Raw genomic sequence first — 24,931 nt, 5'->3', positions numbered from 1 at the left:
TGGTGTACTAATTGTAAGTGTATCTTGTGTTTTTTATGTTGATTTAATAAAAACAAAAAATTAAAAAAAAACGATACCGAAAATTTCCGATATTACATTTTAAAGCATTTATCGGCCGATAATATCGGCAGGTCGATATTATCGGACATCTCTAGTTACAATTACTAGTTACTTTATTTCAAAAGTAACTCAGTTACTAACTCAGTTACTTACACCAAAAAGTAATGCGCTACTGTGAAAAGTAACTATTTAGTTTCTTATATATATTTTTATATATTTTTTTAAGGCCCCCTTTAATGCCCTTTTAGCCTTCATTTCAGTACTGTTATTGCACTGGAGAATAATACAATCTGTTGATCAACTTGACATGCATTTGCATCACTGAACTCTGCAAAGCAATGTGGTCTACATACAACACACCAAGACAAAGATATGTTTCAAAGGGCCAATTTGTTTCAGGCCAGAACAAATTGACATAACTATTTTAAATAGCTGCAACATAACATACATAAGTAACAAACAGCATAATAAAAACATAGCTGTAAACCAAAGAAGGCACACACTACATACACAAAGTCTAACCAGGCGTTTTTTTGTCTCAAGAAATTCTGAAATAAAATCATGTCTGAAGCCCAGAACACTCTACATATTCCCCCAGTTTTAGTTTAGAGATAAGGAAAGATTGGCCTGGCCCACTAGCATCCCTCTTTATGTATGTGAACTTTGTAGTCTATACATTTAGAGTGATGTGATAATCAAACATTCTAGACGTCTAGAATGAAAGAGTATATAAGAGAATTGACAGTGTGTGTAGTTTCAGTGCGCAGTGCCTCGTTAAAATCCAGCTGCTGTTGGAGGTGGAGGTGAAGTGTGTCTCTCTTTACTAGCTTTGTCGAAGCATGTTGCTTTTGTAGCTGTTTCAGCAGATTTGTTTTGCTAGGATAGGATCTTTGATCCAAGACACGACTTACATTTAACTAAAATGTTCTTTTCTTTGTGGTCGACAAAAGAAATGTAGTGAGAATATCTCCATGTTAAGAAACTCGACTTCTGGCTGCGCCATGATGTAAACACAGACACGCCCCCTCCCACACACACATACACACGTACACGGCGCGCGCCTCTTTTCCGGTCGCCTCTTCTGCAGCGCTCCAATAAAACACACTCAGATCTTCTCAGTTTCTAGCCGATACTACATAAAAAATAACGTAAAAATAATGCATCATGTAGTAACGGTAACTGAGTTCCTGAATATAAAAAATAACGCGTTAGATTACTATTTACCGCCGAAAGTAAAGTAACATTTTAGTCCCAACACTGCTTGTAAATAGTGTGTAAATGGACTATATTTATATCAATTCACACTGTAACGACCAGCTAATGTTAACGTTTCATGTTTGTGTGGTTTGGATTTGCTGTCAGTTTTTCCCTTGGTCACAAACACACCGTCTGTGCCTGAAAGGTGATTGGCGGATAATGAAGAAGTTTTGTTGTGTGTCCGGGGAAGGCGCGGACTCATGAGACGAAAGTGCTTGTACGGTAGGTGAAACCTGTTGGAATTGTGCCGTTGTTTGTTATCATCCATCCATCCATTTTGTACCGCTTGTCCCGTTCGGGATCGCGGAGGGGGCTGGAGCCTATCCCAGCTGCATTTGGGCGGTAGGCGGGGTACACCCTGGACAAGTCGCCACCTCATCGCAGTGTTTGTTATCATAAGATTGGTAATAAAAGTAAAAAAAATAGCGTCAGACTTTGTGATTTTTTCTGGGGGCAAAAATACATTTTATTACTTTAAAGGGGAACATTATCACCAGACCTATGTAAGCGTCAGTATATACCTTGATGTTGCAGAAAAAAAGACCATATATTTTTTTAACCGATTTCCGAACTCTAAATGGGTGAATTTTGGCGAATCAAACGCCTTTCTAATATTCGCTCTCGGAGCGATGACGTCACAACGTGGCGTCACATCGGGAAGCAATCCGCCATTTTCTCAAACACCGGGTCAAATCAGCTCTGTTATTTTCCGTTTTTTCGACTGTTTTCCGTACCTTGGAGACATCATGCCTCGTCGGTGTGTTGTCGGAGGGTGTAACAATACGAACAGGGACGGATTCAAGTTGCACCAGTGGCCCAAAGATGCGAAAGTGGCAAGAAATTGGACGTTTGTTCCGCACACTTTACCGACGAAAGCTATGCTACGACAGAGATGGCAAGAATGTGTGGATATCCTGCGACACTCAAAGCAGATGCATTTCCAACGATAAAGTCAAAGAAACCTGCCGCCAGACCCCCATTGAATCTGCCGGAGTGTGTGAGCAATTCAGGGACAAAGGACCTCGCTAGCACGGCAAGCAATGGCGGCAGTTTGTTCCCGCAGACGAGCGAGCTAAACCCCCTATCGACCCTAGCTTCCCTGGCCTGCTGACATCAACTCCAAAACTGGACAGATCAGCTTTCAGGAAAAGAGCGCGGATGAGGGTATGTCTACAGAATATATTAATTGATGAAAATTTGGCTGTCTGCACTCTCAAAGTGCATGTTGTTGCCAAATGTATGTCATATGCTGTAAACCTAGTTCATAGTTGTTAGTTTCCTTTAAAGCCAAACAAACACATACCAATCGTTGGTTAGAAGGCGATCGCCGAATTCGTCCTCGCTTTCTCCCGTGTCGCTGGCTGTCGTGTCGTTTTCGTCGGTTTCGCTTGCATACGGTTCAAACCGATATGGCTCAATAGCTTCAGTTTCTTCTTCAATTTCGTTTTCGCTACCTGCCTCCACACTACAACCATCCGTTTCAATACATGCGTAATCTGTTGAATCGCTTAAGCCGCTGAAACCCGAGTCTGAATCCGAGCTAAAGTCGCTATAGCTTGCTGTTCTTTCCGCCATGTTTGTTTGTGTTGGCTTCACTATGTGACGTCACAGATAAATGGACGGGTGTTTATAACGATGGTTAAAATCAGGCACTTTGAAGCTTTTTTTAGGGATATTGCGTGATGGGTAAAATTTGGAAAAAAACTTCGAAAATTATAATAAGCCACTAGGAACTAATTTTTAATGGTTTTAACAATTCTGAAATTGTGATAATGTTCCCCTTTAATTTGTTTTCAAGTAATAAAAAACAACAACATATTTTCAAGTTATAGTGTATATTGTGGTGGCGCACCACATTACATTACATTAAGGGGAAACCCTGCCTGGTATATACCAAAATGCCCACATTCAAATGTCTTTGAACTCGAAAGTTGCTGCGAACTACTGTGTGCCAGTATGTTTTTGCATTATCTTGACTTCTTTGTGTGTGTCGGAGGCAAAATGTGATGATTACCACAGAGCCAGAAATGGAAGGTCTCACCTGGCACAAGCTGCATCTTCACACGGACCGTGAGTACAAAGTTGTGTCCTTTTCATGTCATAAGAACCTAACTTTCTGTTACACTTTTCACAGTTAAGATGGTTGTCCGCACCCCTAGGTGCTGTCAAAGGGTGAGTTTTTACAAGGCATGTTAAACTGTTACTCATGTGCGGTTAAAAAAGGTTTTATGATGGACACAGTTGAACCCTTTCCCATTTGTTCTTCTTCGGGGTGAACGCGATTATTTTTACCAGCACAGTAGCTTGGTGTCACTGCCTTAAAAAAGATTGGTATTTTGAGATCAAGTCACAGCCAGTTCATGAATTCAGCATTGTAAATCTCCAAAAACGTGATTACGTACATAAAATACTTGTTTTGTTGCGTGATTTAAGAATGTTGCTTAATTCTACTAAAACCATGCCAGCTGACAGATTTCCTCGAGTGTGCGTAGGGCTGATGCCTGTGGATCTTGGCCGTTATGCAACAAGCTGGAGGAGCGAGTGAACTGGGGCTGACCTCAATAACGCACTGGAAGGTGTGAACTATGACGCAAGTGATTACACTATCTTTAATTTAACCCCTTGGAGTCCAGGATAGGATTTTCTGTGTTTACCTACTTTGCGTTGCACTGTTTCGTCAGCATTCTTGGTGCGGTCTATTCAGGTGTACTGGAGAAGAGGCTACGCCGGGTAGTGGACCCTCGGATTCAGGAGGAGCAGTGTGGTTTTTGTCCTGGTCGTGGAACTGTGGACCAGCTCTATCCTATTGGCAGGATCCTCTTGGGAGTTTGCCCATGACCGCTTCCCCTATGATCGTGCCAGAGCTTGGTCCGTATTGGCGGCAATAATTTGGGCACTTTTCCTATGAGGGTCTGACTCCGCCAGGGCTGCCCTTTGTCACCAAGTCTGTTCATAACTTTTATGGACAGAATTTCGAGGCACAGTCAGGGCGCTGAGGGGATCCGGTTTGGTTGTAGGATTAGGTCTGTGCTTTTTGCAGATGATGTGGTCCTGCTGGCTTCATCTGACCAGGATCTTCAGGTCTCACTGGATCGGTTTTGCAGCTGAGTGTGCACTTCCAAGTCAGAGTCCATGGTTCTCGCCTTGAAAAGGGTAGACTGCCATCACCGGGTTGGGGAGGAGACCCTGCCCCAAGTGTTGGAGTTCAAACACCTCGGATTCTTGTTCACGAGTGAGGGAAGAGTGGATCGTGAGATCGACAGGCGGATCAGTGCGGCGTCTGCAGTGATGCGTACCCTGTATCGGCCCGTCGTGGTGAAGAAGAAGCTGAGCCAGAAGGCGAAGCTCTGAATTTACCGGTCGATCTACGTTCTCATCCTCACCTTTGGTCATGAGCTGTGGGTCATGACCGAAAGGACAAGATCACGGGTACAAGCGGCCGAAATGAGTTTCCTCTGTCAGGTGGTGGGGCTCTCCCTTACAGATAGGGTGAGAAAATCTGTCATTCGGGAGGATCTCAGAGTAAAGCCGCCGCTCCTCCACATCGGATGGGGTAGTTCTGGCATCTGGTCAGGATGCCCCCCGAACGGAGGTGTTAAAGTCCGACCGGTAGGGAGCCACGGGGAAGACCCAGTACATGTTGGGGGGGACTATTTATCCCAGCTGGCCTGGGAATGCGTCGGGATTTCCCCGGGAGGAGCTGGACAAATTGGTGGGGGAAATGGGAAGTCTGGGTTTCTCTGCTCAGGCTGCTGCCCCTGTGACCCGATCTCGGATAAGCGGTAGAAGATGAAGCAAAGGAAAACTTGACACATTTGTAATCATCTTTAGAAGAATAGTGACAGATGATTTAAACTCATATTCTGGCCACTTTATATTGAAATTGCTGGCACTTTTTTGTAAGAAAAAAGAACTTTTGTTTTAAACAGAACCAAATTATTTATGGGGGGTTTATTAGTGGGGCTCAAATAACACAACTCGCATCCAAATCGCGATTCTTATTTAGTCCGATTCTAAGTCGATTCATAATTTTCTAAAATCTTATTTTAAAGTTTTTGTGTATTTTTCGCTTTTTAAAAAGACGTTTTTGTCATGACGCGGGTTTTTTCGCAGTTTACTGCGAGATTTGTTCTCCCGGGATGCAATCCGACTATACCGGACAAGGCTTGAAGGTAGGAACATTATTTAATCTTGACTTTCAAAGAGGGACAAACAAAAGGCGTAAAAGGCGAAGGCACAACTTAGCGAAGGAAACAAAAACTAACACTTAGCGTGAACTAACTGTGGCATGAATAAACAAAACTTACTTGGCAAGGCATGGAACGAGCAGTATGAACCAAGCAAACGCATGAATACAAGCATGAAACTATCATTGTCGCAAGGCAGACTAACTGACAAAGACAGGCGTAAATAATAATCTCATGATTAGCGATAGGTGTGATCTGAACAAATGAGGCAGGTGAAACTAATGAGTCGCCATGGTGACAAAACAAACAAGGAAGCTCAAACAGGAACTATGGAGTCCAAAACTAACAGAACATAACTAAACAAAACATGATCGGGACCACGGATCATGACAGTTTTTAGGCAATTTCAATGCTTACTAGCTGTGCGTATAAGTCATACGTCAACCTGTAAGCTGTTTTTGAAAAAGTTTCCATATAATTCCTATACCAAAAAATACATTGCTAAAATTGGTTTGACTAGAGAATCGTGTTGAATTGAGAATCGATTCTGAATCAAATCGTCACCTCAAGGATCGGCTGGATTCCCACCGCTAGGGTTTATCTCGGTACCGTATGTTCTAGATATGTTCATCCCATTGTTAAAAAATTTTTTTTAAATCTGATTTGATCCAAATCCATGCAATCGTTAGTTTTTAGTGCAGGTAAACAAACCAAGTGTGTGTAGGGTGGGAATGGCATGGGGGCCCTATAGGATATGGTGCAACGTCCCTGCGTACATGACAGGCGTCAGTGCAGTGTTTCAGATTAGATTGTGCAAATGAACGCCAGGTTTAATTGAAGTGTATCTTTGTTCTCTCTGCAGATGCCGCTTTTGCATATTTCGCTGCCACTCCCAAGTTGTCAAACCAGCAGGTGTGTTTTCTTTTTTCCCTAAAGCAAACACAGGCGGACATTTTCTGCGATTGAAAGCCTTTTAACAGCAAAACCCATTTTTTAAAGTTACTCAATTTTTACTCACAGTATGTGACAGCTGGCTTTCTATCTGAATTTCACAATATCATGCCAACGCCTTGGCAAGGATCAAAGTACACAAAATATCTACAGTATTACACGTGGCTCTGTGCGTAATTGCTGCGTTTCATTACCATGCGGCTTTTAAGGAGTATGTATGTATACAGTATTATGGTGTATTATCATTTAATATAGTCATATAGTATACAGATAAACGTTTTGGCCATCATCCCCTTAGGGCAAGGGTGTCAAACTCAAATACAGAGTGGGCCAAAATTTAAAACTGAACAAAGCCGCGGGCCAAGGTTGAACAAGTTAACCTTTTAATAAGGACCCAAACAAGTTTTGCATTGAATATTGAACAAGCAAGGCTTATATAACTTTATAGTGACATGCAAAATCGAGTTTCAAATAATAATTAAAGCTGCAAGCAGCGTTGGACGGGCCCGCGTATTTGGCAGGTGCTAGTCCTAAGTGTCCCAATACTTTTGTCTACTTTTAGTCTGAAGTGTCCCAAGACTTTTGTGTAGTGTACCTACCTTGTCTGCATTGTGTGGGCACGTTGGTGCTTCCTGCTTTTGAGCAGCCATATTAAAAAAACAGCAGTGCAGCAGCATCAGCGCAGCGGGTCTTTGAAGGGTCATAAAATCAAAACCGGAGCAGGTATTACGAATCCCATCTATACTTTTAATCACAAGGGTTGTATCTCTCAACTGTGTTAATTTGAAGGCAAAACGACAAACGCGCTCAGAGGAGATAGATTTTGAAGGAAGGTGACCGGTTTTTACAAAAATGTTGTTTTGAAGGGGGAATAGCAAACTTCCTGTTGATTTTTGGTGGGGGTTGTCAATTTATGAAATGTAGGTCTAAGTGAGACCTACATAGAGGTTTTTGTTTCATGTCTCTCCGACCTTCCCAGTGGGAGTTACAGGCAGTTTTGTCTTTTTTTTCTTCCAAGAAGCAGTTTTTTGTCGGTTTGATTAAAAAATTGCTGTAGAGCACAATTTTTGGATTTGGGGTTAGGTTTTTTCATTAGATCACAGTTTTAGCCAGTCCTGATGTGTGTGTTCAGTTTGGTGAGTTTTGAAGCATGTTAAGGGGGTCAAATAACAGCTCAAAGATGCAAAAGTGACTGTTTTTAGTACTTTTTTGTCTTGAAGGGGGAATTGCCAACTTCCTGTTGATTTTAGCCCAAGAATGTACCATTATGAAAGTTAGGTCTGAGTCAGACCTACATAGAGAATTTTGTTTCATGTTTTTCCGACCTTCGTAGTGGGAGTTACAGGCAGTCTAGTTTTTTTTTTTCCTAGGGGGCGCTAGAGCGCAATCTTGAGTTTTGAGGTTTGGTTTTTTGATAAAAAGTTTTGCCAAGAATTACTGATGTGTGTGTAAAATTTGGTGAGTTTTGAAGCATGTTAAGGGGGTCAAAGTAGTGCGCAAAGCTGCGGAAGAATAATAATAATAATAATAATAATAATTAAAGCTGCAAGCAGCGTTGTTCGGGCCCGCGGATTTGGCAGGTGCTAGTCCTAAGTGTCCCAATACTTTTGTCTACTTTTAGTCTGAAGTGTCCCAAGACTTTTGTCTAGTGTACCTGCCTTGTCTGCATTGTGTGGGCACGTTGGTGCTTCCTGCTTTTAAGCAGCCATCTTGAAAAAACAGCATTGCAGCAGCATCAGCGCAGCGGGTCTTTGAAGGGTCATAAAATCAAAACCGGAGCAGGTATTACGAATCCCATCTATACTTTTAATCACAAGGGTTGTATCTCTCACCTGTGTAAGTTTGAAGGCGAAACGACAAACGCTGTCAGAGGAGATAGATTTTGAAGGAAGGTGACCGGTTTTTCCAAAAAAATTGTTTTGAAGGGGGAATAGCAAACTTCCTGTTGATTTTTGCTGGGGGTTGTCAATTTATGAAATGTAGGTCTAAGTGAGACCTACATAGAGGTTTTTGTTTCATGTCTCTCCGACCTTCCCAGTGGGAGTAACAGGCAGTTTTGTAATTTTTATCTTCCGAGGAGCAGTTTTTTATCAGTTTGATTAAAAAATTGCTGTAGAGCACAATTTTTGGATTTGGGGTTAGGTTTTTTCATTAGATCACAGTTTTAGCCAGTCCTGATGTGTGTGTTCAGTTTGGTGAGTTTTGAAGCATGTTAAGGGGGTCAAATTACAGCGCAAAGATGCAAAAGTGACTGTTTTTAGTACTTTTTTGTATTGAAGGGGGAATTGCCAACTTCCTGTTGATTTTAGCCCGAAGACATACAATTATGAGAACTAGGTCTAAGTCAGACCTACATAGAGGTTTTTGTTTCATGTCTCTCCGACCTTCCTAGTGGGAGTTACAGGCAGTCTGTTTTTTTTTTTTCCTAGGGGGCGCTAGAGCGCAATTTTGATTTTTGGGGTTCGGTTTTTTTATCAAAAGACAATTTTCGCAGGTCCTGATGAGTGTGTCAAATTTGGTGAGTTTTGAAGCATGTTGAGTGGGTCAAATTAGTGTTCAAAGCGGCGGCGGAATAATAATAATAATTAAAGCTGCAAGCAGCGTTGGTCGGGCCCGCGTATTTGGCAGGTGCTAGTCCTAAGTGTCCCAATACTTTTGGCTACTTGTAGTCTGAAGTGTCCCAAGACTTTAGTCTAGTGTACCTACCTTGTCTGCATTGTGTGGGCACGTTGGTGCTTCCTGCTTTCAAGCAGCCATGTTAAAAAAACAGCATTGCAGCAGCATCAGCGCAGCGGGTCTTTGAAGGCTCATAAAATCAAAACCGGAGCAGTTATAAAAAAACTGTTCTGTTAATCTATGCACAAGGGTTTAATCTCTCTCCTGTGTTAGTTTGAAGCCGAAACGACAAACGCGCTCAGAGGAGATAGTTTTTGAAGGAAGGTGACGGGTTTTTACAAAATAATTGTTTTGAAGGGGGAATAGCAAACTTGCTGTTGATTTTATCTGGGGGTTGTCAATTTATGAAATGTAGGTCTAAGTGAGACCTACGGAGAGGTATTTGTTTCATGTCTCTCCGACCTTCCCAGTGGGAGTAACAGGCAGTTTAGTAACTTTTTTCTTCCGAGGAGCAGTTTTTTATCAGTTTTATTCAAAAATTGCTGTAGAGCACAATTTTTAGATTTTGGGTTAGGTTTTTTCATTAGATCACAGTTTTAGCCAGTCCGGATGTGTGTGTTCAGTTTGGTGAGTTTTGAAGCATGTTAAGGGGGTGAAATTACAGCGCAAAGATGCAAAAGTGACTGTTTTTAGTACTTTTTTGTATTGAAGGGGGAATTGCCAACTTCCTGTTGATTTTAGCCCGAAGACATACAATTATGAGAACTAGGTCTAAGTCAGACCTACATTGAGGTTTTTGTTTCATGTCTCTCCGACCTTCCTAGTGGGAGTTACAGGCAGTCTGTTTTTTTTTTTTCCTAGGGGGCGCTAGAGCGCAATTTTGATTTTTGGGGTTCGGTTTTTTTATCAAAAGACAATTTTCGCAGGTCCTGATGAGTGTGTCAAATTTGGTGAGTTTTGAAGCATGTTAAGTGGGTCAAATTAGTGCTCGAAGAGGCGGCGGAATAATAATAATAATAATAATAATAATAAAGAATAATAAAACGTTACAAATTCAATAGGTCCTTATGTCCCATTGCATAAGGACTCCCTGTGGGAGTCCTTTTGCAATGGGCCGTGCGGGCCCTAATTAAAGCTGCAAGCAGCGTTGTTCGGGCCCGCGTATTTGGCAGGTGCTAGTCCTAAGTGTCCCAATACTTTTGTCTACTTTTAGTCTGAAGTGTCCCAAGACTTTTGTCTACTTGTAGTCTGAAGTGTCCCAAGACTTTTGTGTAGTGTACCTACCTAGTCTGCATTGTGTGGGCACGTTGGTGCTTCCTGCTTTTGAGCAGCCATCTTAGAAAAACAGCACCGCAGGAGCATCAGTGCAGCGGGTCTTTGAAGGGTCATAAAATCAAAACCGGAGCAGGTATTAAAAATCCCATCTATACTTTTAATCACAAGGGGTTTATCTCTCACCTGTGTTATTTTGAAGGCGAAACGACAAACGCTCTCAGAGGAGATAGATTTTGAAGGAAGGTGACCGGTTTTTCCAAAAAAATTGTTTTGAAGGGGGAATAGCAAACTTCCTGTAGATTTTTGCTGGGGGTTGTCAATTTATGAAATGTAGGTCTAAGTGAGACCTACATAGAAGTTTTTGTTTCATGTCTCTCCGACCTTCCCAGTGGGAGTTACAGGCAGTTTAGTACTATTTTTCCTCCGAGGAGCAGTTATTTGTGCGTTTTATAAAAAAATTGCTGTAGAGCACAATTTTTGGATTTGGGGTTAGGTTTTTTCATGACATCACAGTTTTAGCCAGTCCTGATGTGTGTGTTAAGTTTGGTGAGTTTTGAAGCATGTTAAGGGGGCCAAATTACAGCTGAAAGAGGCAAAAGTGACTTTTTTTAGTACTTTTTTGTCTTGAAGGGGGAATTGCCAACTTCCTGTTGATTTTAGCCCGAAGATGTACAATTATAAAATGTAGGTGTAAGTCAGACCTACATAGAAGTATTTTTTTCATGTCTCTCCGACCTTCCTAGTGGGAGTTACAGGCAGTGTACTTTTTGTGTTGTTATAGGGGGCGCTAGAGCGCAATTTTAAAATTTGAGGTTCGTTTTCTTTAAAAAAGGCAATTTTCGCAGGTCCTGATGTTTGGGTCAAATTTGGTGAGTTTTGAAGCATGTTAAGTGGGTCAAATTAGTGTTCGAAGAGGCGGCGGAAGAATAAAGAAAGAATAATAATAATTAAAGCTGCAAGCAGCGTTGGTCGGGCCCGCGTCTTTGGCAGGTGCTAGTCCTAAGTGTCCCAATACTTTTGTCTACTTTTAGTCTGAAGTGTCCCAAGACTTTTGTCTAGTGTACCTACCTTGTCTGCATTGTGTGGGCACGTTGGTGCTTCCTGCTTTTAAGCAGCCATCTTAAAAAAACAGCACCGCAGGAGCATCAGCGCAGCGGGTCTTTGAAGGGTCATAAAATCAAAACCGGAGCAGGTATCACAAAACGCTTCTGTTATTCTATGCACAAGGGTTCAATGTCTCTCCTGTGTTATTTTGAAGCCGAAAGGACAAACGCCCTCAGAGGAGATAGTTTTTGAAGGAAGGTGACCGGTTTTTACAAAAAATTTGTTTTGAAGGGGGAATAGCAAACTTCCTGTGAATTTTTGCTGGGGGTTGTCAATTTATGAAATGTAGGTCTAAGTGAGACCTACATAGAAGTTTTTGTTTCATGTCTCTCCGACCTTCCCAGTGGGAGTTACAGGCAGTTTTGTAGTTATTTTCTTCCGAGGAGCATATTTTTGTCCGTTTTATAAAAAAATTGCTGTAGAGCACAATTTTTAGATTTGGGGTTAGGTTTTTTCATGACATCACAGTTTTAGCCAGTCCTGATGTGTGTGTTAAGTTTGGTGAGTTTTGAAGCATTTTAAGGGGGTCAAATTACAGGTCAAAGAGGCAAAAGTGACTGTTTTTAGTACTTTTTTGTCTTGAAGGGGGAATTGCCAACTTCCTGTAGATTTTAGCCCGACAATGTACAATTATGAAAGCTAGGTCTAAGTCAGACCTACATAGAGGTTTTTGTTTCATGTTATTCCGACCTTCCTAGTGGGAGTTACAGGCAGTGTACTTTTTTTGTTTTTATAGGGGGCGCTAGAGCGCAAATTTAAATTTTGAGGTTCCTTTTTAATAAAAAAGGAAATTTTCGCAGGTCCTGATGTGTGGGTCAAATTTGGTGAGTTTTGAAGCATGTAAAGTGGGTCAAATTAGTGCTCAAAGAGGCGGCGGAAGAATAAATATAAAGAACAAGACCAATTAAAGCTGCAAGCAGCGTTGTTCGGGCCCGCGTCTTTGGCAGGTGCTAGTCGTAAGTGTCCCAATACTTTTGTCTACTTTTAGTCTGAAGTGTCCCAAGACTTTAGTCTAGTGTACCTACCTTGTCTGCATTGTGTGGGCACGTTGGTGCTTCCTGCTTTTGAGCAGCCATCTTAGAAAAACAGCACCGCAGGAGCATCAGTGCAGCGGGTCTTTGAAGGGTCATAAAATCAAAACCGGAGCAGGTATCACAAAACGCTTCTGTTAATCTATGCACAAGGGTTTAATCTCTCTCCTGTGTTAGTTTGAAGCCGAAAGGACAAACGCGCTCAGAGGAGATAGTTTTTGAAGGAAGGTGACCGGTTTAGAGCAAAAAATTGTTTTGAAGGGGGAATAGCAAACATCCTGTTGATTTTTGCTGGGGGTAGTGAATTTATGAAATGTAGGTCTAAGTGAGACCTACGGAGAGGTTTTTGTTTCATGTCTCTCCGACCTTCCCAGTGGGAGTTACAGGCAGTTTTGTAATTTTTTTCTTCCGAGGAGCAGTTTTTTATCAGTTTTATTCAAAAATTGCTGTAGAGCGCAATTTTTGGATTTGGGGTTCGGTTTCTTTATTAGATGGCAATTTTTGCCAGTCCTGATGTGTGCGTTCAGTTCGGTGAGTTTTGAAGCATGTTAAGGGGGTCAAAATAGAGCTCAAAGAGGCAAAAGTGACTGTTTTTAGTACTTTTTTGTCTTGAAGGGGGAATTGCCAACTTCCTGTAGATTTTAGCCCGAAGACATACAATTATGAGAACTAGGTCTAAGTCAGACCTACATAGAGGTTTTTGTTTCATATTTTTCCGACCTTCCTAGTGGGAGTTACAGGCAGTCTGTTTTTTTTTTTTCCTAGGGGGCGCTAGAGCGCAATTTTGAGTTTAATGTTTCGGTTTTATTAAAAACATGCAATTTTCGCAGGTCCTGATGTGTGGGTAAAATATGGTGAGTTTTGAAGCATGTTAAGTGGGTCAAATTACAGTTTGTTGTGGCGGCGGAAGAATAAAGAATAATAATAATAAAACGGACGAAAAACAATAGGTCCTTATGTCCCATTGCATAAGGACTCCCTGTGGGAGTCCTTTTGCAATGGGCCACTGCGGGCCCTAATTAAAGCTGCAAGCAGCGTTGTTCGGGCCCGCGTATTTGGCAGGTGCTAGTCCTAAGTGTCCCAATACTTTTGTCTACTTGTAGTCTGAAGTGTCCCAATACTTTTGTCTACTTGTAGTCTGAAGTGTCCCAAGACTTTTGTCTAGTGTACCTACCTTGTCTGCATTGTGTGGGCACGTTGGTGCTTCCTGCTTTTGAGCAGCCATCTTAGAAAAACAGCACCGCAGGAGCATCAGTGCAGCGGGTCTTTGAAGGGTCATAAAATCAAAACCGGAGCAGGTATCACAAAACGCTTCTGTTAATCTATGCACAAGGGTTTAATCTCTCTCCTGTGTTAGTTTGAAGCCGAAAGGACAAACGCGCTCAGAGGAGATAGTTTTTGAAGGAAGGTGACCGGTTTTGACCAAAAAATTGTTTTGAAGGGGGAATAGCAAACATCCTGTAGATTTTTGCTGGGGGTTGTCAATTTATGAAATGTAGGTCTAAGTGAGACCTACGGAGAGGTTTTTGTTTCATGTCTGTCGGACCTTCCCAGTGGGAGTTACAGGCAGTTTTGTCTTTTTTTTCTTCCGAGGAGCAGTTTTTTGTCCGTTTTATAAAAAAATTGCTGTAGAGCACAATTTTTAGATTTGGGGTTAGGTTTTTTCATTAGATCACAGTTTTAGCCAGTCCTGATGTGTGTGTTCAGTTCGGTGAGTTTTGAAGCATGTTAAGGGGGTCAAATTACAGCTCAAAGATGCAAAAGTGACTGTTTTTAGTACTTTTTTGTCTTGAAGGGGGAATTGCCAACTTCCTGTTGATTTTAGCCCGAAGACATACAATTATGAGAACTAGGTCTAAGGCAGACCTACATAGAGGTTTTTGTTTCATGTCTCTCCGACCTTCCTAGTGGGAGTTACAGGCAGTCTGTTTTTTTTTTTTCCTAGGGGGCGCTAGAGCGCAATCTTGAGTTTTGAGGTTTGGTTTTTTGATAAAAAGTTTTGCCGCAAATTACTGATGTGTGTGTAAAATTTGGTGAGTTTTGAAGCATGTTAAGGGGGTCAAAGTAGTGCGCAAAGCTGCGGAAGAATAATAATAATTAAAGCTGCAAGCAGCATTGGTCGGGCCCGCGTTTTTGGCAGGTGCTAGTCCTAACTGTCCCAATACTTTTGTCCAGTGATAGTCATAAGTGTCCCAATACTTTTGTCTACTTTTGTCTACTTTTAGTCTGAAGTGTCCCAAGACTTTTGTCTAGTGTACCTACCTTGTCTGCATTGTGTGGGCACGTTGGTGCTTCCTGCTTTTAAGCAGCCATCTTAAAAATACAGCAGCGCAGCAGCATCAGCGCAGCGGGTCTTTGAAGGGTCATAAAATCAAAACCGGAGCAGTTAGAAAAAAAAGCGCTTCTGTCATTGTAATCACAAGGGTTCAATCTCTCTCCTGTGTTAGTTTGAAGGCGAAACGACAAACGCGCTCAGAGGAGATCGTTTTTGAAGGAAGGTGACCGGTTTTTACAAAAAATTTGTTTTGAAGGGGGAATAGCAAACTTCCTGTTGATTTTTGCTGGGGGTTGTCAATTTATGAAATGTAGGTCTAAGTGAGACCTAAATAGAGGTTTTTGTTTCATGTCTCTCCGGCCTTCCCAGTGGGAGTTACAGGCAGTTTTGTCATTTTTTTCTTCCGAGGAGCAGTTTTTTCTCCGTTTTATTCAAAAATTGCTGTAGAGCGCAATTTTTAAATTTGGGGTTAGGTTTTTTTTATTAGATCGCAATTGTTGCCAGTCCTGATTTGTGCGTTCAGTTCGGTGAGTTTTGAAGCATGTTAAGGGGGTCAAATGACAGCTCAAAGAGGCAAAAGTGACTGTTTTTAGTACTTTTTTGTCCTGAAGGGGGAATTGCCAACTTCCTGTTGATTTCTGCCCGATGATATACAATTATGAAAACTAGGTCTAAGTCAGACCTACATAGAGGTTTTTGTTTCATGTCTCTCCGACCTTCCTAGTGGGAGTTACAGGCAGTCTAGTTTTTTTTCTCCTAGGGGGCGCTAGAGCGCAATTTTGAGTTTTGGGGTTCGGTTTTTTTATTAAAAGACAATTTTCGCAGGGCCTGATGCGTGGGTCAAATATGGTGAGTTTTGAAGCATGTTAAGTGGGTCAAATTAGTGCTCAAAGAGGCGGCGGAAGAATAATAATAATTAAAGCTGCAAGCAGCGTTGTTCGGGCCCGCGTATTTGGCAGGTGCTAGTCCTAAGTGTCCCAATACTTTTGTCTACTTTTAGTCTGAAGTGTCCCAAGACTTTTGTCTAGTGTACCTACCTTGTCTGCATTGTGTGGGCACGTTGGTGCTTCCTGCTTTTGAGCAGCCATCTTACAGAAACAGCACCGCAGCAGCATGAGTGCAGCGGGTCTTTGAAGGGTCATAAAATCAAAACCGGAGCACTTAATTAAAAAAGGCTTCTGTTGTTGTATTCACAAGGGTTCAATGTCTCTCCTGTGTTATTTTGAAGGCGAAACGACAAACGCACTCAGAGGAGTTCGTTTTTGAAGGAAGGTGACCGGTTGTTACAAAAAAATTTTTTTGAAGGGGGAATAGCAAACATCCAGTAGATTTTTGCGGGGGGTTGTCAATTAATGAAATGTAGGTCTAAGTGAGACCTACATAGAGGTTTTTGTTTCATGTCTCTCCGACCTTCCCAGTGGGAGTTACAGGCAGTTTAGTAGTTTTTTTCTTCCGAGGAGCAGTTTTTTGTCAGTTTTAGTAAAAAATTGCTGTAGAGCACAATTTTTAGATTTGGGGTTAGGTTTTTTCATTAGATCACAGTTTTAGCCAGTCCTGATGTGTGTGTAAAGTTTGGAGAGTTTTGAAGCATGTTAAAGGGGTGAAATTACAGCTCAAAGAGGCAAAAGTGACAGTTTTTAGTACTTTTTTGTCTTGAAGGGGGAATTGCCAACTTCCTGTTGATTTTAGCCCGAAGACATACAATTATGAGAACTAGGTCTAAGTCAGACCTACATAGAGGTTTTTGTTTCATATTTTTCCGACCTTCCTAGTGGGAGTTACAGGCAGTCTGTTTTTTTTTTTTCCTAGGGGGCGCTAGAGCGCAATTTTGATTTTTGGGGTTCGGTTTTTTTATCAAAAGACAATTTTCGCAGGTCCTGATGAGTGTGTCAAATATGGTGAGTTTTGAAGCATGTTGAGTGGGTCAAATTAGTGTTCAAAGAGGCGGCGGAAGAATAATAATAATAAGAAAGAATAATAAAACGAACGAAAAACAATAGGTCCTTATGTCCCATTGCATAAGGACTCCCTGTGGGAGTCCTTTTGCAATGGGCCGTGCGGGCCCTAATAATAATAATAAAACCTTAGAATAACAATAGGTCCTTATGTCCCATTGCATAAGGACTCCCTGTGGGAGTCCTTTTGCAATGGGCCACTGCGGGCCCTAATTAAAGCTGCAAGCAGCGTTGGTCGGGCCCGCGTATTTGGCAGGTGCTAGTCCTAAGTGTCCCAATACTTTTGTCTACTTGTAGTCTGAAGTGTCCCAAGACTTTTGTGTAGTGTACCTACCTTGTCTGCATTGTGTGGGCACGTTGGTGCTTCCTGCTTTTAAGCAGCCATCTTGAAAAAACAGCATTGCAGCAGCATCAGCGCAGCGGGTCTTTGAAGGCTCATAAAATCAAAACCGGAGCAGTTATAAAAAAACTGTTCTGTTAATCTATGCACAAGGGTTTAATCTCTCTCCTGTGTTAGTTTGAAGCCGAAACGACAAACGCGCTCAGAGGAGATAGTTTTTGAAGGAAGGTGACCGGTTTTTACAAAATAATTGTTTTGAAGGGGGAATAGCAAACTTGCTGTTGATTTTTTCTGGGGGTTGTCAATGTATGAAATGTAGGTCTAAGTGAGACCTACGGAGAGGTTTTTGTTTCATGTCTCTCCGACCTTCCCAGTGGGAGTTACAGGCAGTTTTGTAATTTTTTTCTTCCGAGGAGCAGTTTTTTGTCAGTTTTATTCAAAAATTGCTGTAGAGCACAATTTTTAGATTTTGGGTTAGGTTTTTTCATTAGATCACAGTTTTAGCCAGTCCTGATATGTGTGTTCAGTTTGGTGAGTTTTGAAGCATGTTAAGGGGGTCAAATAGCAGCTCAAAGAGGCAAAAGTGACTGTTTTTAGTACTTTTTTGTCTTGAAGGGGGAATTGCCAACGTCCTGTAGATTTTAGCCCGAAGACATACAATTATGAGAACTAGGTCTAAGTCAGACCTACATAGAGGATTTTGTTGCATATTTTTCCGACCTTCCTAGTGGGAGTTACAGGCAGTCTAGTTTTTTTTTTTCCTAGGGGGCGCTAGAGCGCAATTTTGAGTTTTATGTTTCGGTTTTTTAAAAAACATGCAATTTTCGCAGGTCCTGATGTGTGGGTAAAATATGGTGAGTTTTGAAGCATGTTAAGTGGGTCAAATTACAGTTTCTTGTGGGTGCGGAAGAATAATAAAGAATAATAAAACGGACGAAAAACAATAGGTCCTTATGTCCCATTGCATAAGGACTCCCTGTGGGAGTCCTTTTGCAATGGGCCATGGCGGGCCCTAATTAAAGCTGCAAGCAGCGTTGGACGGGCCCGCGTCTTTGGCAGGTGCTAGTCCTAAGTGTCCCAATACTTTTGTCTACTTTTAGTCTGAAGTGTCCCAATACTTTTGTCTACTTTTAGTCTGAAGTGTCCCAAGACTTTTGTCTAGTGTACCTACCTTGTCTGCATTGTGTGGGCACGTTAGTGCTTCCTGCTTTTAAGCAGCCATCTTAAAAAAACAGCACCGCAGGAGCATCAGTGCAGCGGGTCTTAGAAGGGTCATAAAATCAAAACCGGAGCAGGTATCACAAAACGGTTCTGTTATTCTATGCACAAGGGTTTAATCTCTCTCCTGTGTTATTTTGAAGCCGAAAGGACAAACGCGCTCAGAGGAGATAGTTTTTGAAGGAAGGTGACCGGTTTTTCCAAAATAATTTTTTTGAAGGGGGAATAGCAAACATCCTGTTGATTTTTGCTGGAGGTTGTCAATTTATGAAATGTAGGTCTAAGTGAGACCTACATAGAGGTTTTTGTTTCATGTCTCTCTGACCTTCCCAGTGGGAGTTACAGGCAGTTTTGTAGTTTTTTTCTTCCGAGGAGCAGTTTTTTGTCCGTTTTATTAAAAAATTGCTGTAGAGCACAATTTTTGGATTTGGGATTAGGTTTTTTCATTAGATGACAGTTTTAGCCAGTCCTGATGTGTGTTTTAAGTTTGGTGAGTTTTGAAGCATGTTAAGGGGGTCAAATTACAGGTCAAAGAGGCAAAAGTGACTGTTTGTAGTACTTTTTTGTCTTGAAGGGGGAATTGCCAACTTCCTGTAGATTTTAGCCCGACAATGTACAATTATGAAAGCTAGGTCTAAGTCAGACCTACATAGAGGTTTTTGTTTCATGTTTTTCCGACCTTCCTAGTGGGAGTTACAGGCAGTGTACTTTTTTTGTTTTTATAGGGGGCGCTAGAGCGAAAATTTAATTTTTGAGGTTCCTTTTTTATAAAAAAGGCAATTTTCGCAGGTCCTGATGTGTGGGTCAAATTTGGTGAGTTTTGAAGCATGTTAAGTGGGTCAAATTAGTGCTCAAAGAGGCGGCGGAAGAATAAATATAAAGAACAAGACCAAAAAGCTGCAAGCAGCGTTGGTCGGGCCCGCGTATTTGGCAGGTGCTAGTCCTAAGTGTCCCAATACTTTTGTCTACTTGTAGTCTGAAGTGTCCCAATACTTTTGTCTACTTGTAGTCTGAAGTGTCCCAATACTTTTGTCTAGTGTACCTACCTTGTCTGCATTGTGTGGGCACGTTAGTGCTTCCTGCTTTTAAGCAGCCATGTTAAAAAAACAGCATTGCAGCAGCATCAGCGCAGCGGGTCTTTGAAGGGTCATAAAATCAAAACCGGAGAAGTTAATTAAAAAGCGCTTCTGTTGTTGTAAGCACAAGGGTTCAATGTCTCTCCTGTGTTATTTTGAAGGCGAAACGACAAACGTGCTCAGAGGAGTTCGTTTTTGAAGGAAGGTGACAGGTTTTGACCAAAAATGTGTTTTGAAGGGGGAATAGCAAACTTCCTGTTGATTTTTGCTGGGGGTAGTCAATTTATGAAATGTAGGTCTAAGTGAGACCTACGGAGAGGTTTTTGTTTCATGTCTCTCCGACCTTCCCAGTGGGAGTTACAGGCAGTTTTGTAGTTTTTTCCTTCCGAGGAGCAGTTTTTTATCAGTTTTATTCAAAAATTGCTGTAGAGCGCAATTTTTGAAATTGGGGTTAGGTTTTTTTATTACAGCACAGTTTTTGCTAGTCCTGATGTGTGTGTTCATTTCGGTGAGTTTTGAAGCATGTTAAGGGGGTCAAATTACAGCGCAAAGAGGCAAAAGTGACTGTTTTTAGTACTTTTTTGTCTTGAAGGGGGAATTGCCAACTTCCTGTTGATTTTAGCCCGAAGACATACAATTATGAGAACTAGGTCTAAGTCAGACCTACATAGAGGTTTTTGTTTCATGTCTCTCCGACCTTCCTAGTGGGAGTTACAGGCAGTCTGTTTTTTTTTTTTCCTAGGGGGCGCTAGAGCGCAATTTAGATTTTTGGGGTTCGGTTTTTTTATCAAAAGACAATTTTCGCAGGTCCTGATAAGTGTGTCAAATATGGTGAGTTTTGAAGCATGTTAAGTGGGTCAAATTAGTGTTCGAAGAGGCGGCGGAATAATAATAATAATAATAATAATAATAAAACCTTAGAATAACAATAGGTCCTTATGTCCCATTGCATAAGGACTCCCGGTGGGAGTCCTTTTGCAATGGGCCGTGCGGGCCCTAATAATAATAATAATAAAGAATAATAAAACGTTACAAATTCAATAGGTCCTTATGTCCCATTGCATAAGGACTCCCTGTGGGAGTCCTTTTGCAATGGGCCGTGCGGGCCCTAATTAAAGCTGCAAGCAGCGTTGTTCGGGCCCGCGTATTTGGCAGGTGCTAGTCCTAAGTGTCCCAATACTTTTGTCTACTTTTAGTCTGAAGTGTCCCAAGACTTTTGTCTACTTGTAGTCTGAAGTGTCCCAAGACTTTTGTGTAGTGTACCTACCTAGTCTGCATTGTGTGGGCACGTTGGTGCTTCCTGCTTTTGAGCAGCCATCTTAGAAAAACAGCACCGCAGGAGCATCAGTGCAGCGGGTCTTTGAAGGGTCATAAAATCAAAACCGGAGCAGGTATTAAAAATCCCATCTATACTTTTAATCACAAGGGGTTTATCTCTCACCTGTGTTATTTTGAAGGCGAAACGACAAACGCTCTCAGAGGAGATAGATTTTGAAGGAAGGTGACCGGTTTTTCCAAAAAAATTGTTTTGAAGGGGGAATAGCAAACTTCCTGTAGATTTTTGCTGGGGGTTGTCAATTTATGAAATGTAGGTCTAAGTGAGACCTACATAGAAGTTTTTGTTTCATGTCTCTCCGACCTTCCCAGTGGGAGTTACAGGCAGTTTAGTACTATTTTTCCTCCGAGGAGCAGTTATTTGTGCGTTTTATAAAAAAATTGCTGTAGAGCACAATTTTTGGATTTGGGGTTAGGTTTTTTCATGACATCACAGTTTTAGCCAGTCCTGATGTGTGTGTTAAGTTTGGTGAGTTTTGAAGCATGTTAAGGGGGCCAAATTACAGCTGAAAGAGGCAAAAGTGACTTTTTTTAGTACTTTTTTGTCTTGAAGGGGGAATTGCCAACTTCCTGTTGATTTTAGCCCGAAGATGTACAATTATAAAATGTAGGTGTAAGTCAGACCTACATAGAAGTATTTTTTTCATGTCTCTCCGACCTTCCTAGTGGGAGTTACAGGCAGTGTACTTTTTGTGTTGTTATAGGGGGCGCTAGAGCGCAATTTTAAAATTTGAGGTTCGTTTTCTTTAAAAAAGGCAATTTTCGCAGGTCCTGATGTTTGGGTCAAATTTGGTGAGTTTTGAAGCATGTTAAGTGGGTCAAATTAGTGTTCGAAGAGGCGGCGGAAGAATAAAGAAAGAATAATAATAATTAAAGCTGCAAGCAGCGTTGGTCGGGCCCGCGTCTTTGGCAGGTGCTAGTCCTAAGTGTCCCAATACTTTTGTCTACTTTTAGTCTGAAGTGTCCCAAGACTTTTGTCTAGTGTACCTACCTTGTCTGCATTGTGTGGGCACGTTGGTGCTTCCTGCTTTTAAGCAGCCATCTTAAAAAAACAGCACCGCAGGAGCATCAGCGCAGCGGGTCTTTGAAGGGTCATAAAATCAAAACCGGAGCAGGTATCACAAAACGCTTCTGTTATTCTATGCACAAGGGTTCAATGTCTCTCCTGTGTTATTTTGAAGCCGAAAGGACAAACGCCCTCAGAGGAGATAGTTTTTGAAGGAAGGTGACCGGTTTTTACAAAAAATTTGTTTTGAAGGGGGAATAGCAAACTTCCTGTGAATTTTTGCTGGGGGTTGTCAATTTATGAAATGTAGGTCTAAGTGAGACCTACATAGAAGTTTTTGTTTCATGTCTCTCCGACCTTCCCAGTGGGAGTTACAGGCAGTTTTGTAGTTATTTTCTTCCGAGGAGCATATTTTTGTCCGTTTTATAAAAAAATTGCTGTAGAGCACAATTTTTAGATTTGGGGTTAGGTTTTTTCATGACATCACAGTTTTAGCCAGTCCTGATGTGTGTGTTAAGTTTGGTGAGTTTTGAAGCATTTTAAGGGGGTCAAATTACAGGTCAAAGAGGCAAAAGTGACTGTTTTTAGTACTTTTTTGTCTTGAAGGGGGAATTGCCAACTTCCTGTAGATTTTAGCCCGACAATGTACAATTATGAAAGCTAGGTCTAAGTCAGACCTACATAGAGGTTTTTGTTTCATGTTATTCCGACCTTCCTAGTGGGAGTTACAGGCAGTGTACTTTTTTTGTTTTTATAGGGGGCGCTAGAGCGCAAATTTAAATTTTGAGGTTCCTTTTTAATAAAAAAGGAAATTTTCGCAGGTCCTGATGTGTGGGTCAAATTTGGTGAGTTTTGAAGCATGTAAAGTGGGTCAAATTAGTGCTCAAAGAGGCGGCGGAAGAATAAATATAAAGAACAAGACCAATTAAAGCTGCAAGCAGCGTTGGACGGGCCCGCGTATTTGGCAGGTGCTAGTCCTAAGTGTCCCAATACTTTTGGCTACTTGTAGTCTGAAGTGTCCCAAGACTTTTGTCTAGTGTACCTACCTTGTCTGCATTGTGTGGGCACGTTGGTGCTTCCTGCTTTTGAGCAGCCATCTTAAAAAAACAGCACCGCAGCAGCATGAGTGCAGCGGGTCTTTGAAGGGTCATAAAATCAAAACCGGAGCACTTAATTAAAAAAGGCTTCTGTTGTTGTATTCACAAGGGTTCAATGTCTCTCCTGTGTTAATTTGAAGGCGAAACGACAAACGCGCTCAGAGGAGTACGATTTTGAAGGAAGGTGACCGATTTTGACCAAAAAATTGTTTTGAAGGGGGAATAGCAAACTTCCTGTTGATATTTGCTGGGGGTTGTCAATTTATGAAATGTAGGTCTAAGTGAGACCCACATAGAAGTTTTTGTTTCATGTCTCTCCGACCTTCCCAGTGGGAGTTACAGGCAGTTTTGTAATTTTTTCCTTCCCAGGAGCAGTTTTTTATCAGTTTTATTCAAAAATTGCTGTAGAGCGCAATTTTTGAATGTGGGGTTAGGTTTTTTCATTAGATCACAGTTTTAGCCAGTCCTGATGTGTGTGTTCAGTTTGGTGAGTTTTGAAGCATGTTAAGGGGGTCAAATTACAGGTCAAAGAGGCAAAAGTGACTGTTTTTAGTACTTTTTTGTCTTGAAGGGGGAATTGCCAACTTCCTGTAGATTTTAGCCCGACAATGTACAATTATGAAAGGTAGGTGTAAGTCAGACCTACATAGAGGTTTTTGTGTCATGTTTTTCCGACCTTCCTAGTGGGAGTTACAGGCAGTGTACTTTTTTTGTTTTTATAGGGGGCGCTAGAGCGCAAATTTAATTTTTGAGGTTCCTTTTTTATAAAAAAGGCAATTTTTGCAGGTCCTGATGTGTGGGTCAAATTTGGTGAGTTTTGAAGCATGTTAAGTGGGTCAAATTAGTGCTCAAAGAGGCGGCGGAAGAATAAATATAAAGAACAAGACCAATTAAAGCTGCAAGCAGCGTTGGTCGGGCCCGCGTCTTTGGCAGGTGCTAGTCCTAACTGTCCCAAGACTTTTGTCAAGTTTTAGTCCCAAGTGTCCCAATACATGTGGCCACTGTAGGTGTCCCAATACTTTTGTCCAGTGTTAGTAATAAGTTTCCCAATACTGTTGTCTACTTGTAGTCGTAAGTGTCCCAATACTTTTGTGAAGTTGTAGTCCCAAGTGTCCCAATACTTTTGTCCATTTTTCGGCTGAAGTGTCCCAAGACTTTTGTCTAGTGTACCTACCTAGTCTGCATTGTGTGGGCACGTTGGTGCTTCCTGCTTTTAAGCAGCCATCTTAGAAAAACAGCACCGCAGGAGCATCAGTGCAGCGGGTCTTTGAAGGGTCATAAAATCAAAACCGGAGCAGGTATCACAAAACGGTTCTGTTATTCTATGCACAAGGGTTTAATCTCTCTCCTGTGTTATTTTGAAGGCGAAAAAACAAACGCCCTCAGAGGAGATAGTTTTTGAAGGAAGGTGACCGGTTTTAACAAAAAAATTGTTTAGAAGGGGGAATAGCAAACATCCTGTTGATTTTTGCTGGGGATTGTCAATTTATGAAATGTAGGTCTAAGTGAGACCTACATCGAGGTTTTTGTTTCATGTCTCTCCGACCTTCCCAGTGGGAGTTACAGGCAGTTTTGTAGTTAGTTTCTTCCGAGGAGCAGTTTTTTGTCCGTTTTATTAAAAAATTGCTGTAGAGCACAATTTTTAGATTTGGGGTTAGGTTTTTTCATTAGATCACAGTTTTAGCCAGTCCTGATGTGTGTGTTAAGTTTGGTGAGTTTTGAAGCATGTTAAGGGGGTCAAATTACAGCTCAAAGAGGCAAAAGTGACTGTTTTTAGTACTTTTTAGTCTTGAAGGGGGAATTGCCAACTTCCTGTAGATTTTAGCCCGACAATGTACAATTATGAAAGCTAGGTGTAAGTCAGACCTACATAGAGGTTTTTGTTTCATGTTTTTCCGACCTTCCTAGTGGGAGTTACAGGCAGTCTACTTTTTTTGTTTTTATAGGGGGCGCTAGAGCGCAATATTAATTTTTTAGGTTCGTTTGTTATAAAAAAGGCAATTTTCGCAGGTCCTGATGTGTGGGTCAAATTTGGTGAGTTTTGAAGCATGTTAAGTGGGTCAAATTAGTGCTCAAAGAGGCGGCGGAAGAATAAATATAAAGAACAAGACCAATTAAAGCTGCAAGCAGCGTTGTTCGGGCCCGCGT

At 41.5% G+C, this 24,931-nt stretch overlaps 1 protein-coding gene across 1 annotated transcript in view; it reads left to right on the top strand.

Moving 5' to 3' along the window:
- Window positions 1–3,308: 3,308 nt before the first annotated feature.
- sec61a1a (SEC61 translocon subunit alpha 1a) overlaps window positions 3,309–24,931 on the top strand; it is a 90,560-nt gene continuing 68,937 nt past the window's right edge. The window contains exons 1-3 of the mRNA XM_061939909.2: window positions 3,309–3,387; window positions 3,452–3,489; window positions 6,367–6,416. The gene's annotated coding sequence lies outside the window, so the exon portion shown is untranslated. The remainder of the gene's footprint in view (window positions 3,388–3,451; window positions 3,490–6,366; window positions 6,417–24,931) is intronic.

This window comes from Nerophis lumbriciformis, linkage group LG03 (assembly GCF_033978685.3).
Source record: "Nerophis lumbriciformis linkage group LG03, RoL_Nlum_v2.1, whole genome shotgun sequence".
Lineage (NCBI taxonomy): Eukaryota > Metazoa > Chordata > Actinopteri > Syngnathiformes > Syngnathidae > Nerophis > Nerophis lumbriciformis.
The sequence above is the reverse complement of the archived record's forward strand: the minus strand, read 5'-3'. Positions and strand labels throughout refer to the sequence as shown.